Source organism: Larus michahellis, chromosome 4 (assembly GCF_964199755.1).
Source record: "Larus michahellis chromosome 4, bLarMic1.1, whole genome shotgun sequence".
NCBI lineage: Eukaryota > Metazoa > Chordata > Aves > Charadriiformes > Laridae > Larus > Larus michahellis.
The window spans coordinates 92,725,687-92,741,370 of record NC_133899.1 but is presented as its reverse complement, the minus strand read 5'-3'; the positions used below and the strand labels follow the sequence as shown (position 1 = coordinate 92,741,370).

Below are 15,684 nucleotides of genomic sequence, written 5' to 3'. Positions count from 1 at the left end.
CACACTTGGCACACCCCTTTCAGCCCCCAGCGTGGAATAGGCAACGGTTTACTACAGCTGGGCTTGAAATATAATCGCCTTTTAATCAAAAGGCTTCAAACTATTGCGTGAGTTAAATGGAAATAACGTTTTGTTGGCTGTAGTCGCTTACAGCTCTATGCGACCCGGCCAGTGCTCTGGGTGCCATTTCTGTTTCAGATACTGGTTTGCAATCCGAGTGCAATTTTTTCCTGCTCGTGCATCACTTACCGACAAAATCCTCATAAGGATGGATTCGCTAACAGCCTTCTCCTGGTCATGGCATTTGGGTGGGAGGAAGGACAGCAGTGGCTCAGGTTGGACACAGCAGTGACCTCAACGTATCAAAGTATCAGCCAAGGACATCACTTAGATGCTTTTATTGCCAGAGACTAGAAAAGTAGCAAAAAAAAAAAAAGTTTCCTGTAGGTAGGAATACATGTCCCAGAAAACAGCTGAGCTCATTCAGCGGGGGATAACAGCATATACCCGTCTGTCCATTCCTCCTTAAAACAAGTAGAGCAGCCTTCAAATGGTCTGCTCAGTGATATCACCGTACCTTGAAAATAAAATAGCCTGACAGTACTATAGGTGGTAGAAAAACATTCAGCAAAAGCTTTGAAGCTCTGGTATTCATTTATGCTGAGGTCTTTGTATACCATTCAGGCACAAAAATCACACTCACGCTCATTTTAAGTCCCTTTATCTTGCCAGACAGGTGTAAAGTGGCTTGGGTTTAGATGAAAAGCTGGTGCCAAATATAGTATTTAGACAAATCATTTTATCCTGCGTGTGGCACTTCCAAGGTCTTCCTTCAGCACGAACCGTTCTCAGCAGAGCGGTGCCAACCCGGTGGGCAGGGACTCCTGGAAGCGCTGAAACCTGGAGCAGGTAGAAGCAAGAATCTCAGGAAAGCTCTAAGTCGCTATTTTATTAATGAAAATGCGATCAGTTGCTGTTCAAGACTTTCAGTTCAAGGGGTGGTATAGAGTGTGTACCAGCCCAGATCCTGCCACTTGAATCCTGCCATCCTGTACCCAAGTCATCACAGGCAATTAATCTCACACAGCTCAGGCTTTCTGCTTGCGAGCAGCCCCGGCTGCCCGTATCTAACTCAGCTCCACAAAAGCTCGGCTGGTTCGCCAGGGCCAGGCTTTATTTTATTTATTTTGTGTATTTATAGCACGGCTCCAGCAACAGAGTGCATCACAGCCATCGGCAGCTCTTGCTTTCCAGCCTCCTATATGGCAGTGACACAATTTACAAACAAATTTGGACTTTGTTTTCCGGTAAGCCTGTTTCCCTAACACTCCCTCAAGTGTTAAGGGAAGGACTTAACACCCCCCCAGAAATCCCCCGTCTCTGCCCTCGCGCGAAGGGCACTGCCCTCTCTCACTGCACGCGAGGGCGGGTGGCAGAATAACCACTTGCCAGAAAAAAAAGCTGCTTGATTAAGACATTAACGGGTGTCTATCGCAAGAAATGGGATGTTCGCTAGGCTCCAGAGAACCTTTTTAGCCCTGCTGAGCCCGGTCCCCACCTACATCCTCTGCAGCAAGAACATTAACTTAGAAGTTTCCCCAACCTGGGGAAAATGAAAGAGTTTGGGTTTGAGTGCCCAGGGCAACGGTGCAGAGATGTACATGCCTCAGTGCCAAGTCCTACACCTTAGGAGGGATGTAGGAGAGCGGAGTTACAGCATCAGAGGTAACTATACATATATCAGCTGGGTTATCGCAGCGGATAACTCGGACACACACCTATTAGGGTGCACTTACACAGCCTGCTTTATTGCCTCTCCATCAGGAGATCTCCTCCGCTGACACGCCGCTATCGGTTTCACAATAAAACCTTCAGCAGCAACACTGGCTTAATAAATTGCCGGGCCCTCGCCATCCCTGCTCACCCCTGGACTATTCTGGCCTGTTTGTGCAGCTGCTGAAGAATAACCCAGGAACACAAGGACAGGGGACGTTCTCTGTGTTCGTCTTTAAACAGGAGTGTGTTGTACCTCAAGCACACAGGCAGGTGTGGCACAGGGCTGCTCTGGCACCTTGGAATCACTGATATCAGCTCTCCAGAATGAGTGAAAAGTCCAGACCGCTGTGAGCAGACTTGGTGGAGCTCCAGAGATCTCTATAACATGCCAGCAGCGCACAGGAAGGATGCGATCAACAAAGAACCCATCCAGGTCTGCTGATCTTGGTGTCCTGAAGAAAGCCGGTGGGATTCCGGGGTTAAGGATCACATTCTCCTGAACCTAGAAGCAAAGAAAAAAAACAACCCTCTCTTCAGGAAATTTGGAAAAGTAACGAGTCTCTGAAATGTGTAAACCCAGGAGCCATCAGCTACCAAAAATAGCTGTGTACATGGGAAGATTTTTATTATTATTATTATTATTATTCAGCTTGTTTTAGTTACCACCGCCCCCAAGCGCAGCACATCCAGTCTCTCTGCTCTTAAATCCTGCTCCCGCTTGCCTCCCAGGCAGAACCAGACAGTTCGTTACTCCCGTGGTAACGAGCCCCTCTCCTCCTCAATCCCAACCCTGCCAGTTTCCCTCAACCGCTTCGCAAGGATTACAATAAAATCATAGTGGGGTTTCGGGGGGGGGGAAGTTATTACCAAGCCTACACGGGATCTTCTGAGAGGACAGCGGTCTCCTTGACACGGCGGTTCAAGCGTCCAGGTCACCCAGCCGCCTTCTGGCTCCTGTTCAAGCCCTGCAAAACACCAGACCAGGATGAACCCCAGCAGCTGCAGGCATTGGGCCAGGTTTCATCTCTATTTCTTCTTCTCTTGCCGGCTAAAACTGCCTTCAGATCGCTTTTTGCATGACCGCGAACCCTCACCACCAAATGATCATCCCACAGCTTCTTCCGCCACGTGCATTGGGAAAATAAAGTCATCTCTTCGCTGCTTTGTGACAGCTTCTTCACAGCGGAGGGTATGGGATGTCTGAGAGAAACCAGCCTCCAGCCCTCGCCAGGACCCGCAGGTGACAGTGGCTGTTTCACACGGCTAAATTCAAAAGAGGGGACTGCAACAAGTGCCTGGGCAAGATGTTTCTGTCATTCTCAAAGGGAGGGTCACTGGGGACAGACCATCACCAAAAAGACGAACAATAATATTACCCCGCTATTCCCTCCAGAGGCAAACACCCCGGTACCTCACCCACCATCTCTCACTCTCTTGGGAACGTGCATCAAACCTATTTCCACAGAGAAGTATCACCAAATCGGAGAGACACCACACTGGGTTTCCTTCAGGTGATGCCAATGCCAGATACAACCAGAATCTGGGAAGCGCTTTTAAAAACCAAAGCAAGAGGCATCCCTGTCGCCCATTTCCATGGCATCAAGCGTAAAGTGCCTGTGTTTGCCTCCAGCACCCGTGGTAGCCGTGCCTCCCCGGCCTGCCTGGCAGCTCTCCGCTACCCAGCGCGACTCCCGCCTGCAATTAGCCACAGCCACCAGCCCCCCATCGCCTACAACCAAAGCGTTTCTAAACTAGCACCTTCAGGCGGATCCCGCACAGCTTCCGAGAAGCTCCCGGAAACCCAAGTCCTTCATCATCCACTGTCAGACCTCCCGAGAAGCCTGCTCTGCCTGGGTGCCCACAGAAGCAGCTGTAATGCCGCCACGCAAAGCCACCACCTCCCAGATTGTCCCTGTCTTCTGCTTCCTCCCATTCCTGTCGCCTGCACTGGCACTGTAAAGCTCTCAAGGCAGGGACTAGCAGGTACTGATGCCCCCCCAGCAGGACCAGCTGCTGCAGCATTGCAGACAAACAGCATTACTCAAGTCTTAACTAAAAATCACTATCCTAACGACAGTGCTTCTCCTGTGCTCAGCGTGCTTGCAAAAATCTCCCCCCACCTTGGGTCAGAGCCTTCTGTGGTTCCTCCAGGCGATGCCCTGGAGGGGAACTACTCCCCCGCTGCCACCTCCTCACACCGTGTTCAGGACTCTGCACCCAGGCTCCCCTCTTGTTAATGAAGTCACAGAATCACAGAATTGCAGGGCCCTCTGGAGATCATCCCCTCCAACCCCCTGCCAGAGCAGGGTCACCCAGAGCAGGGGGCACAGGAACGCGTCCAGGCGGGTTTGAATGTCTCCAGAGACGGAGACTCCCCCACCTCTCTGGGCAGCCTGTGCCAGGGCTCTGCCACCCTCACAGCAAAGAAGTTCCTCCTCGTGTCCAGATGGAACTTCCTATGGTCAAGTTTGTGCCCATTCCCCCTTGTCCTGTCCCTGGGCACCACTGAGAAGAGCCTGGCCCCATCCTCCTGACACCCCCCCTTTCAGTATTTACAAGCCTTGATAAGGTCCCCCCTCAGCCGTCTTTTTTCCAGACTGAGGAGACCCAAATCCCTCAGCCTTTCTTCATCAGAGAGCTGTTCCCGTCCCCTCAGCATCTTGGTAGCCCTTTGCTGTCCCCTCTCCAGCAGTTCCCTGTCCCTCTTGACCCGGGGAGCCCAGAACTGGACACAGCGCTCCAGCTGTGCCCTCCCCAGGGCAGAGCAGAGGGGGAGGATGACCTCCCTCCACCTGCTGGCCACACTCTTCTTGATGCCCGCCAGGATGCCATTGGCCTTCTTGGCCACAAGGGCCCATTGCTGGTTCATGGGCATCCCGTTGTCCCCCAGGACTCCCAGGTCTCTTCCCACCGAGCTGCTCCCCAGCAGGTCACCCCCAACCTGTCCTGGTGTGGGGGTTTAATCCTCCCCAGGCGCAGCACCCTGCGCTTGCCCCTGTTGAATTTCCTAAGGTTTCTCTCTGCCCAGCTCTCATTAGCATTTTACAGGCATGTTCCCAGCTAAGCTAGCCAGCAGTACCACCCAGGGAAAGGCTCAGGGAGTTGTACAAGTCAAAGCAGGGATGCTGCTGATTCAAGTACTCTACAGGTACTGCTGCCAGGGTCCCCCAGGAGAGGGGTTTGGTGCCTGTTGGAGACAAACAAACTCCCACTCAGTGCAAGCTGGGTGCTTTGGCCCCCATTCGTGCCTTTTAAAAAGCAAGAGGCTGATCTAATGTGGAGCATCCCAGATTCCTGTCCCACACCATGTGCCTGAACCCCTAGAATAAGCTGATTCCTGCTGGAAGCACTAAGGCTCATTTCAGAGCTGAGACCTCTCCAGCCTCAGCCAGTCTAACCTGGGGACAGATGCTCTGAAGACAAACTGGAAGCGCAAAATCAGGCTCTTTGACACGCTGGGGTTTACAGACTGCTCCGGGACCTGAAATGCCACCCAAAGGAAGGGCAGGGACTCTACTCACAGGGGTGACGAACCTCTGCCAGGCAGACCGTTATGGGGCTGTGGGGCAGCACCCAGTTCCCAGTACAGGCAAGCAGGGCAGAGCACTGCTGGCACCTTCCCGACCAGTTTGGCACCTCCTTCGCCTGGGCACAGCTCTTTCCTTCCACACCAGCACTGGTGAGCTGCCTCTTTTGCCCAGTTGTGACGTTTCCAAGCTTTGCCTCCACAGTGAGACCATTTTTCCAGCCATAAAGCTGCTTTCCCGGGTGCTGCTCTGCAAGATCCCTCCCTTTTCCAAGCCACCTTCCACGCAGGGAGCCAGGGCGCTACATGCCTTTACAACGCCGCGGGTTCGCTTTTGGCATGTAGTAAATACATACGTGTGCGCACGTATTTATTTTGCCGGCCTTGACAGAAAGCCTAGAAACGATTTCTCCCCCAGGTTGCATTTGGTAATTCAGCGCAGCCCTCGCTGCTAATGATTCCAAGCACAAACTCATCCTCCAGCTGCTTTTCTAAATTTGTGCCAGGATCTAACTATGGAAGCCAAGCCTCAAAGACCTGCTATAAATCCCGCCAGCGCTTCCCCCCCCCCCCTCCCCGCCTCCCAAGGACATTATCCGGCATTACCCAAGCTGTGACTCTTCAGCCCAGAAATTTCTCACTGGTAAATAGCCATCTCCACTGAAGAGGAACATTAAATAACATTTCACTGGAGTTCTCTCGCTGCTGCTGAGGCTGCTTAGCAAAGCTCAGGGCCTTTTCCTGCCCAGCAGCTGCAGGTGGCCTCTCCATCAGAGACAAGCGGGTGAGTGGTTAAAGCGATGCTCTGGGCCATCGGTACATTTGCTGTCGTCCTCCTGCCACCATCCTTCACCAAACCCCTCATTCTCAGCAAGCCCCGCGCTGAAGTTTGCTTTCCCCCCCCGCCCCGCACCATCTTGGATTGCAAAGCCCATGGTTTTGCAGGCAAAAAAAAAAACAAAAAAGCAGCGTGGAAATGAACCCTAAAGGCTCAGAGGGGAGAAAAACGGGGACCTGACTCATGACCTTGTGTTCGCAGCGCTGGCAGCCCAGCGGAGGCCCCGGCTTCATCGCAGCGCTGCCTAATTCAGGTGCAACAACCTGAATAAAAACAAAATGTCATTTTCTTTATCTGCTTGACCCCCCCCCGTCAAATTCCTACATGCTCTCTTATTTCTGCTCACCACCCACCTTTCAAATGCCCCTGGCTCCATCCTCCTTGCTAAAAACCTCTTTTGGAAGGAGAGCTCTAGCCCAGAAATGAATCAGGATTTTTTTTTTTTTTTTTTAACAGGATCTTTAGGGATGTGGGATGCATTCACCCCCACAAGCCGGAGAGCTGGCCTTTTCCCAGGGCTCCACAGGACTTGGGCAGGTGGCATTACCACAGCTTCCCTGCGGAGGAATGTTGGCCGAGATATCAAAACCATGAGAATTTACCCCACGGGCTGACCAAGAATGAGCTGCTTCTTGATTGTCAGGAGCTTGCTAAACCTCCTGTGAGGGGAATCGCTGCGGCAGGATAGGGAAGTTTACGGTTCAGCTGTGTTGTGGCTGTCAGCGCTGGAGAGAAGCAGCGACAAGAGAGCACCATGTCTGCTTCTTCCTTCACCAAGCAGCACCTGCAGCCTGCCAGGCTCTCTAGGAAGCGAGAAGGACTGTGAACACCGCGGTGGGATGCGGGCACCGCAGACGCTGCACAGAGGATGCCACCCCTCCCCGTGTTTCTGGCCATCAGGCAGATGCAATTAAAAAAAGCAGCAGCTGGAGCCAGGGCGGTCGGATAATTTCATTAGGCCAAACGCGCGCCCCTTCTCTGCTCACTCCGGAATCTGCGCTCGCTTCTGGAGGCAACTCTTAAAGCAGGGCTGAGGCAGTTGGACGGAACCGGGAGGTTTCACATTAAGGATTCCTCTCTGGCTCCGCTCCTGGCTCCTTTCCCTCTCCTCACACCAGGCTGCAAAGCCGGCCTTCGGTTCTCCAGGACCTCAAAGACCTTTCTAACCCACTTGGCTTTAGCCCAGCTCTGAACTGCCGGAGGGGGAGTCTCTGCTCTCGCCTGGAGACTCGGCTTCCCATGGAGATCCTAATCCTCCTCCTACTATCCGTTAGAGCACGGCGCTCCTCCGCAAAGCCGTGCACAGAGGTGTTGGGATCACAGCCCGTTGGGCAGATGGGATAGGGACCTAGGAACAAAGTGGAGGTTGCTATGATCACCAGTATCCCGGCATAATTATCCTATGGAGAAGTTCCCACTTTTCCCTTGCAGACAGCAGCTCTTTTTTGTTCAAGCCCATGAAGCATCGCAGAGCAGCACGTCCTCCCTCCTTCAAATACAGGTCGTTCAGCGCTTACAGCAGCCGAAAGTCACCGCTGTGCCTTGAGTCTCCAAGATGGTCTTGGTTTTGCAGGGAGTAGGGCAGCCTACCTCCCCGTGGATCTCTCCTCCAGGACCTCTCTGGTGGAGCCCTGCTGTGCCACAGCAAGAGATACACGGCAGTTTTTGGGTTTACGGTGCACCAACACCCTTATGCTTGCCCCAGAAGGACAAACCAGCCCAGTATTGCATCCAGTTGTCCTCTAGGAACTGCCCTGACCACCCAGAACCCATTTCTGATGGGAGAAGAGCAGCAAAACCCAAGGCAATCCTTCCTTGTGCACCTTTGGGTCAAACTACAACACGGGGAAGGAGCAGAAAGAGATAAAAAATTGTAAGCAGCAAGGCTGAAGCAATGGAGCTGTTAGGCAGATGTGCGGCACTGCCAGGGGTGCTGGGTTCCTCTGCAGGCTCATGCCAGGGACCAGAGGCAACATGAGGAAGAGCGAGTATGGACAGCAATTTTCCTAAGACAGGCATAGACAGTTGTGGGGGTTCAGCCTGGAGAAGAGAAGGCTCCGGGGAGACCTTCCAGCCCCTTCCAGGCCCTCAAGGGGCTCCAGGAAAGCTGGGGAGGGACTCTGGATCAGGGAGGGGAGCCATGGGACGAGGGGGAAGGGTTTTCCACTGCAAGAGGGGAGATTTGGATGAGATACTGGGAAGAAATTCTTGGCTGTGAGGGTGGTGAGCCCCTGGCCCAGGTTGCCCAGAGAAGCTGTGGCTGCCCCATCCCTGGAGGGGTTCAAGGCCAGGTTGGACGGGGCTTGGAGCAACCTGGGCTGGTGGGAGGTGTCCCTGCCCAGGGCAGGGGGTGGCACTGGGTGGGCTTTAAGGTCCCTTCCAACCTAAACCTTTCTATGACAGGCAGCGCTGGAAATGCAGCTGCCCAGCTTTGTTGGCCATGCCCAGAGCAGAGATGACGGGTGTGCAGATGTTGAGAGATGGGGTGTTGGGAGCACCCTGAGCCCCAGCCATGCACCTCAGTGCTATAATTTAAGCTATTTTGTCCTGGAAGTCTCTAGTTCAGTACCCACGTCATCAGCCAAAACAGCAGCCATCAAATCAACACATGCCACAGCTCCGGATGCAAATCTCCAAAGCCTCTTCCCTAAGAATTACTATTTAATCTTTACCCTGCAGCCAGCAGCCCGGTGGGTCGGAGCCCAGGTGTGCTGGGGACATAAGTGCCAATCCTTGTTCCCTTCCAAAAAACCCGGCGCAGGCTGAGGAGGCAGCACATGGATCAGGGTGAAGGCGAAAGAGAAGGAACTGGAAAAGATCAGGCTGGAAAGAAATAGCCAGCAGGCAAGCGCAGAAACCAGAGCCCGCCCAGAACGTGAGCAAACACAGAGCCTGTCAAAACACGAACGCGGCCGTGTCCCCTGCGTGGGAGGCCATCGTGTTCCTAGGTAAGGAGGCTGCGCAGCAGTGACAGGCAAGAGGGATGATCCAGAGAGCCAAACGCAGGCGAAAAGGGAAAGGAGAGAGGGTCTGACAGTCAGGATCTGCTTCAGACACTTAATGAAGGAGAAAAGGACGAACGGTTGCTAAGGGAAATGGGACAGATGGCTGGCACAGAGAACTTGCTGACTCTTGGAGACTTAAAACTCTTTTTTTTTGGGGGGGGGGGGGTGGCAGAGGAGAGCAGGCAAATACGCAGCAGCAAAAGCGAGGAGATGACCAGTTGCCCCTTTTCCCTCGCCCCCCCCCACCTCCAAGTGTCAGGGTAGATCATCTCAGAATGGAAAAGGTCACGCAAGCAGCAGGAGACAAGATGCACTTGCACTTCTGCTCATCAAGAGCTCTCCCCCCAGCACCGCCAGCCCTTCATCCCCGCTCCTCTTCACCGGAGGCCGCAGACACCGGCATCATCCCCACGCTCCTGGGCTGGGAATGCCACGGGCAAGTCACAGCACTGTCACACAACAGCAGGCCTGGGGACAGGACCGGGCAAAGTCACAGCTCCAAGAGAGAGGAAAGCCAAGGGGATGCTGGCTCTGGAGATCAAGCTGTCTGTAAAATACCACAGCTCCTGGACATGCTGTCTCTGAGATACATTTACACCTCTCCCTGACATTTAAAACCATCTGAGCCTTTTGGCTTCTGCTGCTGTCATCCCTGTGCCAGGTCTTTTCTGGCTCTAAAAGTCTCCAACTTGATTTCCCTGCAAAGACAGCCCTTCCCAACAGGTCTCAAACCGCAGTGGCGGGGCAAGGGCGGGAGTTTCGGCTCCCATGGCATTTTGCTGGGGGTGGGAGAGCTGCCAAGAGCCTGTCAAACCCTGACGGCCATAAACAAGTCTCTGAAGGGAAGAGCTGAAAAGGAAAAAAAAAAAAAAACCCACAAAAAAACAAAAAACCTTGGCAGCAAAGGCGGCAGAGCTCAAACTGAGACACGCACCACTGTGTGGTGCCGAACACAGCAGCTCTGTGCTGGGATTTGTGGGGCGCGAGGTCTAACGGGTAGAGCCGTGGGTTTGGGGAAACCTCTGTTCTCCTGGGGCTGGACCAGGCTGCCTCCTGTCACCGCCTCCCACACCCCCAGGGTGTAATCCAGAGGGATTTGTGAAGCGAGGCAGGGCTCTGGGGGGCAGCAATCGTGACTCCGCCACCCCGACTGCTGTCACAGGAGCCTCTCGGACTTGAAATCACCCCAGAAAGTCCAGGAGGAGCTGCAGATCAGCAAGCTGCCCATATGGGACCCTCACCAGGCACTTGTTCCCAGCAAACACACATCCATGCACGAGCACACACGCAGCCCTGGGGGGATTCCTGAGCAGCAGGGACAAGATCAGCCACTTCCCAGCACTGCTCCGCTCCTGCTGCCAAGAGGAAGAGGGAGAACTTGCTCTGGAGGAGGAAGAATTTGCTCTGGCCACGTCGGCAGCACACAGCTCCATCCACAGAGCACCTCCGCATCCCAACCGTGGGGACCCGCAGCTGCCTCAGGAGGCACAGCTGGAGCCAGCATTACGGAAAACATCCTCGGATATTTCAAGGCAGCTGATGCTCAGCAGAAGGAGGATGCACCGCTGGCAGGGCAGGACATGCCACCATCCTGCTGTGGCTTTGCTTTGGGCCACCATGGATTACCAGAGAATATGAGGATAGGTGCAAGTGCCAGCACGGAGCCGCTCGCCCAGACCGTTCAAGCTGACTTGTGTAGGCAGCTACATCTTGGAGCTACGTTCAAAGAAGCTGCACATAGCAGCAGCTACCATATTGCGTGCCAAACTGCCATGGCTGCTGTTGAGATAAACCCACACAAACAAACAGATGCTTAGACAAGCCAAGAAGATATAATACATCAGCCCCGCTCGCATGCCACGGGCTGTCCGCAGGCTGGCCGCTCTCCAGCTTGTCCTCTCCTAGCGGTCCTGTCGGGAAGGAGAAGCCATCAGCACATCTCGTCCCCGTACATCAGGGCGACAGGGGGGGTTGCCAGGAGCACACACACAGCCCCCGCCTGTTGTGCCTGTGTGACAGCAGCTCAAATTCAAGTCCAGGCAGGCAGCAGCGAGTGGGAATGCCCAGGGCTTGGGTGGTAGAGCTTGGAGAGGAGCATCAGCAAACAGACACAGGGACCAAAGCAGCCTGCTTCGCTTGTGGGCCACGCTGTCACTGAAGGCCACCACCGTGCTTGGCCTCCACGTCGGCAAACCCACCCTGGGACACTAACACAGCACCTCTCACCGGCAGAAAACTGCTTTAAAAGTAAGTATTTCGGAAGACCCTGGGAGAGCCTAGGTGTAGGTGGCTGGGAATTCAGGCACCTCTGGAGCTCAAAAGTGTTTTTTCCAAATCCTCCCTCCTCACCTTACAACCGCCAAGATAGAAGGACATGAACAAAAGTAAATGCGTTAAAAAAAAAAAAAAGGATGCTGTCCCAAGCCTTTGGCTTTCCTCTGCCCATGAACCCAGAGCCTCCCCCTGCCTCCGCAAGGACTTCAGTGTCCTCTGTCCCTTCTGCCTCCGGCTCAGCCCCACCGGCTGCCTGGGTGCTGATGGGGGCACACCTTCCCCTTCCCCTCCTGCACTGCGGCGGGCAGCGAACCCCCCTCTTTCGGGGCAGAGGGACAAGCGGTTGTGCTCTGTCTACCTCTGGCGGGCACGGGGCCAGGGACACGCGGGCGTCACAGCTGCCCAGCTGTTGGCACAGCAACCCCAACTGCGACAGGGCCGTCCTGCAAATGAGCTTGGCAAGACCTTAAGAGCCTGATTTTCAAAATTAGGCTGAGGTAATTACTCATCCTAAAAGCACCGGCCTCAGCTGCTCGTGGTGATACCAATTACACCCCAGCACCACACGGTCGTTCCTGCTGTTGCTGACGGGTCACCCGAGTGCACTGGTACTACAGCCATCCGACAAGGCATGGAGCACGGCACAGGCACCGCTGGCCTCACGCGGCACAGCCCGGTGCTGGCTCTTCCCAAGGTCCTTTCAGCAGAGTTTTGATGCCACCGGCTTGGGGATTGGCACAGGCACAAGGTGACGCTGCACAGAGCTGCTCGAGCTGCTGCTGGGACAGCCCCCACCACGATGCTGAGGTGCGGACACGCTCCAGACGCAAGACCCCCAGGGTCCGCACCCCAAAGCGGTCACGCAACGGGGGGAACTGGGGCAGGCAGCTCCTGGGGATCACACCACCGATGTAGCCCTGCAAAGCGGAGCTTTAACAGTCTCTCCTTGAAACGTTGGGGTTTTTTTTTGCCTGGTCACCAGCCCGGTTATCAGCGACACTGACTCATCCTCAGGAGTGCTCTCGCTGCCGGTTGCACTCCAGATCCTATCAGCCAGCGATCCCCACTCATCTCCTTGCCTTCTCTCTGCCATACGCTCCCAGCCCATGGAGGAGCATCACCAGCTCTACCAGCCAGCTGCTTCTCCTAGCCAGAGGCTGGCTGGGCCACCAGCAGCGTGTCCTCAAAGCCACAAGCACCCAGAGCCCTCCCAGAGTCAGGGAAGCAGCTTTCTGATGGGAGGGACACAATTTCCTTACAGTGACATTACAGCAGGGCTCGGGCCAGCCCAGGACCACGATTTGGGGTTCAGCCACAAAAAAATGGCATCAAATAAAAGCAAGAAAAGGTTTTATAGCAACACAGATGAGTTTAACACCCAACAGCCAGGTCACGAGCAGCTCAACCAGAAAAGGCCAGGGCTGTGCTGGTGCCCCCGGGCAGAGTCACAGCCAGGCAGTGATAAAGGGGGGAAAAGTTATTTGGGATGAAGTTGGAGGCAAAACCCTGGTCCATCCACAGGGCCATGCGCTCTAGCCAGGCTTCAGGAGGTAACTCACCCTCCTCCGATGCTCCAGAGCCCCATGTTGCAGCCAGGCCTTCAGCCACAGCAATGACCCTGAGACTGTGCTGCTCTCTTCCTAAAGAGGCTCTGCCTGCCTTGATTGCTCTTTTATCGGGGCCCGTGTTATCACTCATCTGCTCCAGGTGGGAGGGCTTGATGCCCAGCACCTGGGCAAACTGGTGTGGGCAGCTGGGGCTCAGTCCTGCCTCCAGTTCACCGAGGGAAGCCCCAAGCCAAGGGCGATTTGAGGATGCTGGAGCCCGTGCTCAGCCTGGACGCACGCGAGCCTCCCCGCTGTCTGTCCGTCCGTCCATCCCTGACAACGCCGTGCCTTCCCTCCCCTCAACTGGCCAGCCTGGCGTTACCTCCCCACCTTTCAGCTTGCACCCATTTCCTTGGGATAATGGGCCCAGTTGTCTTTCCCTCCCACCCAGGGGTTTCCAAATCCCCTCCTCCTCAGGGCAGAGGCCGATTTGCACGCCCCGGCCCCGCGTAGGTGCAATGCGGAGATGGAGGCAGCTAATGAGGGAGCTCATTTAGCCGCTCACATCCGTGACCTAGATATGCTGGCGTGCTCTGCTCCCCTGCCTCGGCGCCTCTGTAATCCGAGGAGGGGCACGAGTGGGATTTCTTTGGGGGGGAAAAGGGCCAGCCCCTCTCCCTCCCGAGCCTGGACCTGCAGGGTCCCCCATCCCTGTCCCCTCTTCCCGGGGGGGTGCTGTTCATGCTCCCTGCTGTGCTCTCTGCTTGGTAGCCCTCCCTGAACCCACAGCAGGGGGGCTGCAGCGTGGGGCTGCCACCCCACAGCAGCCCCGAGGGAAGGGCTAGCCAGGCTCTGCTCCTGCCCAAATCCCTTCTTCCCACTGGGAAATGATCCCAGGGGAAAGAGGGGCCGTGGCTGCTGGCAGCCACCCCGTCCCACTGTCCAACCCTGCTCCAGGAGGGGGACGAAGCCATCGGGGACCAGCCTGACCTCCCTGCGAGGAACAGGGGCTTGGGGCAGCAAGGAGCAAAGAGAAAGGGGTGGCTGCGGTGGAATATTCCAGCACGGCCAGCCTCACCTCCTCGTCTTTGCCTGCTACTTTTTAAAGCCCGTTTCCCTCGGGACGACGCAGCTAATTTCGCCAGAGGTCAGTCTCCCTGGGTCAGCGCTGAGGAAGGATGCAAATGGGCCAGCTTGCTATAAAAAGCGCCTCGCAGCTGCCTTTTTTTTTTTTTTTTTTTGCAGCCAGGTATTGATTTTTCCTTGTGTATCTATAACTGGAGGGTACAGGGTGTGGGAGGGGCGGCTCTGCCCACGGGGGATCTGGCCGCCCCTTTCCCAGGCGAGCCATGGAGCAGAGCCGGGTGCGATCCCGTCAGCAGCACATCCCACTTGCGTCGGCTGGAAAGGGTGATGGGAGGAGGTGGAGCCCCACCATGGGGTCCCAGCACCCAAAACCACCCCGATCCCACTCTACTCCTCTCCCCTTGCTGCCAGCCATGCCTGCGACACTGCCAGACCCTGCTGCATCCATGGGGGACCGGCAAGGAGGAATTCCTGTAGCTGGTGCTGGGAATATGCACTTCAGGGGCATTTCTCATGGAGCAGCAACAACCTGCCGGGATGGGGACACAAAGCATTCCGCACAACCCCTCCGGGCATCCCCACAGTGCAGGGAAAGGGGCACAGCCCTCCGCAAACGCGACCGCCCGCTGCCCTGAGGGTCCGGGTTGTTCCCGTTCCTCCTCTCCCCCTCTTATTTTAAATACCTTTGCCAGCAAGGGGGAAAAAAAAAAAAAAAAAAAAAAAGAAATTGCTGCTCGCAGCAGAAGTGATTTTCCACTCGCAGCGCTCCTGCCGTGCTCCCCGCACTCCTACCCAGCCAGGGACAGTGGCCTCAAATCATATTTCATGGATTAACTTAATGCTTTCCTGGAAGCAGGCAGAAACCCTACCCCGCTGCCGCACCGGGCTCTCTCGGGGTGGCTGGTGGCTCTGCGCAGAGAGTGGCCCACGCTGGCCGGGTCCCCGTGGGAAAGCGAGCCAGGGATGTGGCCGTGGTCCCATCCCGGGTGGCTGCGGGGCCAGCTCCATCCCTGTGCCGGGGTCCCCGTCACCCCGCGTTTCCCGGGGCGGTGACCCCGCGGGGTGGGAGAGAAGCACCGGGCCGTGACCCCACGTCCCGCCGCCGCCGCCTCGCACCTCGGCCCGGCCCCGGGGCTCTGACGGCGGCCGCTGCCGGTGCCCGGTAGTTCTCCACGGGAGCCACGAGGAGGAGCTTTCAGACCGCACCGCCGCCCGGGGCTCCCGGCGCATCCCGGGGCTCCCGGAGCATCCCAGAGCTCCCTCCATTCCCAGGGCTCCCGGTGCTCCCAGAGCATCTCAGAGCTCCCCCTGTTCCCAGGGCTCCCGGTGCTCCCAGAGCATCCCGGTGTTCCTTGTGCATCCCAGAGCTCCCCCTGTTCCCAGGGCTCCCGGTGCTCCCAGAGCATCCCGGTGCTCCTTGTGCATCCCAGAGCTCCCTCCCTTCCTAGGGATCTCGATGCTTCCAGTTCATCCTGGTGCTCCTGTTGCATCCCAGAGCTCCCTCCATTCCTGGTGATCCCAATGCTTCCAGTTCATCCTGGTGCTCCTGTTGCATCCCAGAGCTCCCTCCATTCCCGGTGATCCCAATGCTTCCAGTTCATCCTGGTGCTCCTGTTGCATCCCAGAGCTCCC

General features: G+C 55.9%; 1 long non-coding RNA gene across 1 annotated transcript; it reads right to left on the bottom strand.

The window, feature by feature from the left end:
- Positions 1-316: 316 nt before the first annotated feature.
- LOC141742973 (uncharacterized) lies at positions 317-13,058 on the bottom strand. Its single transcript, XR_012586937.1, has 4 exons — positions 12,979-13,058; positions 2,644-2,741; positions 2,030-2,278; positions 317-900 (listed from the first exon to the last, which is right to left on the bottom strand). It is a non-coding gene; the product is annotated as an uncharacterized LOC141742973 (long non-coding RNA).
- Positions 13,059-15,684: the final 2,626 nt, after the last annotated feature.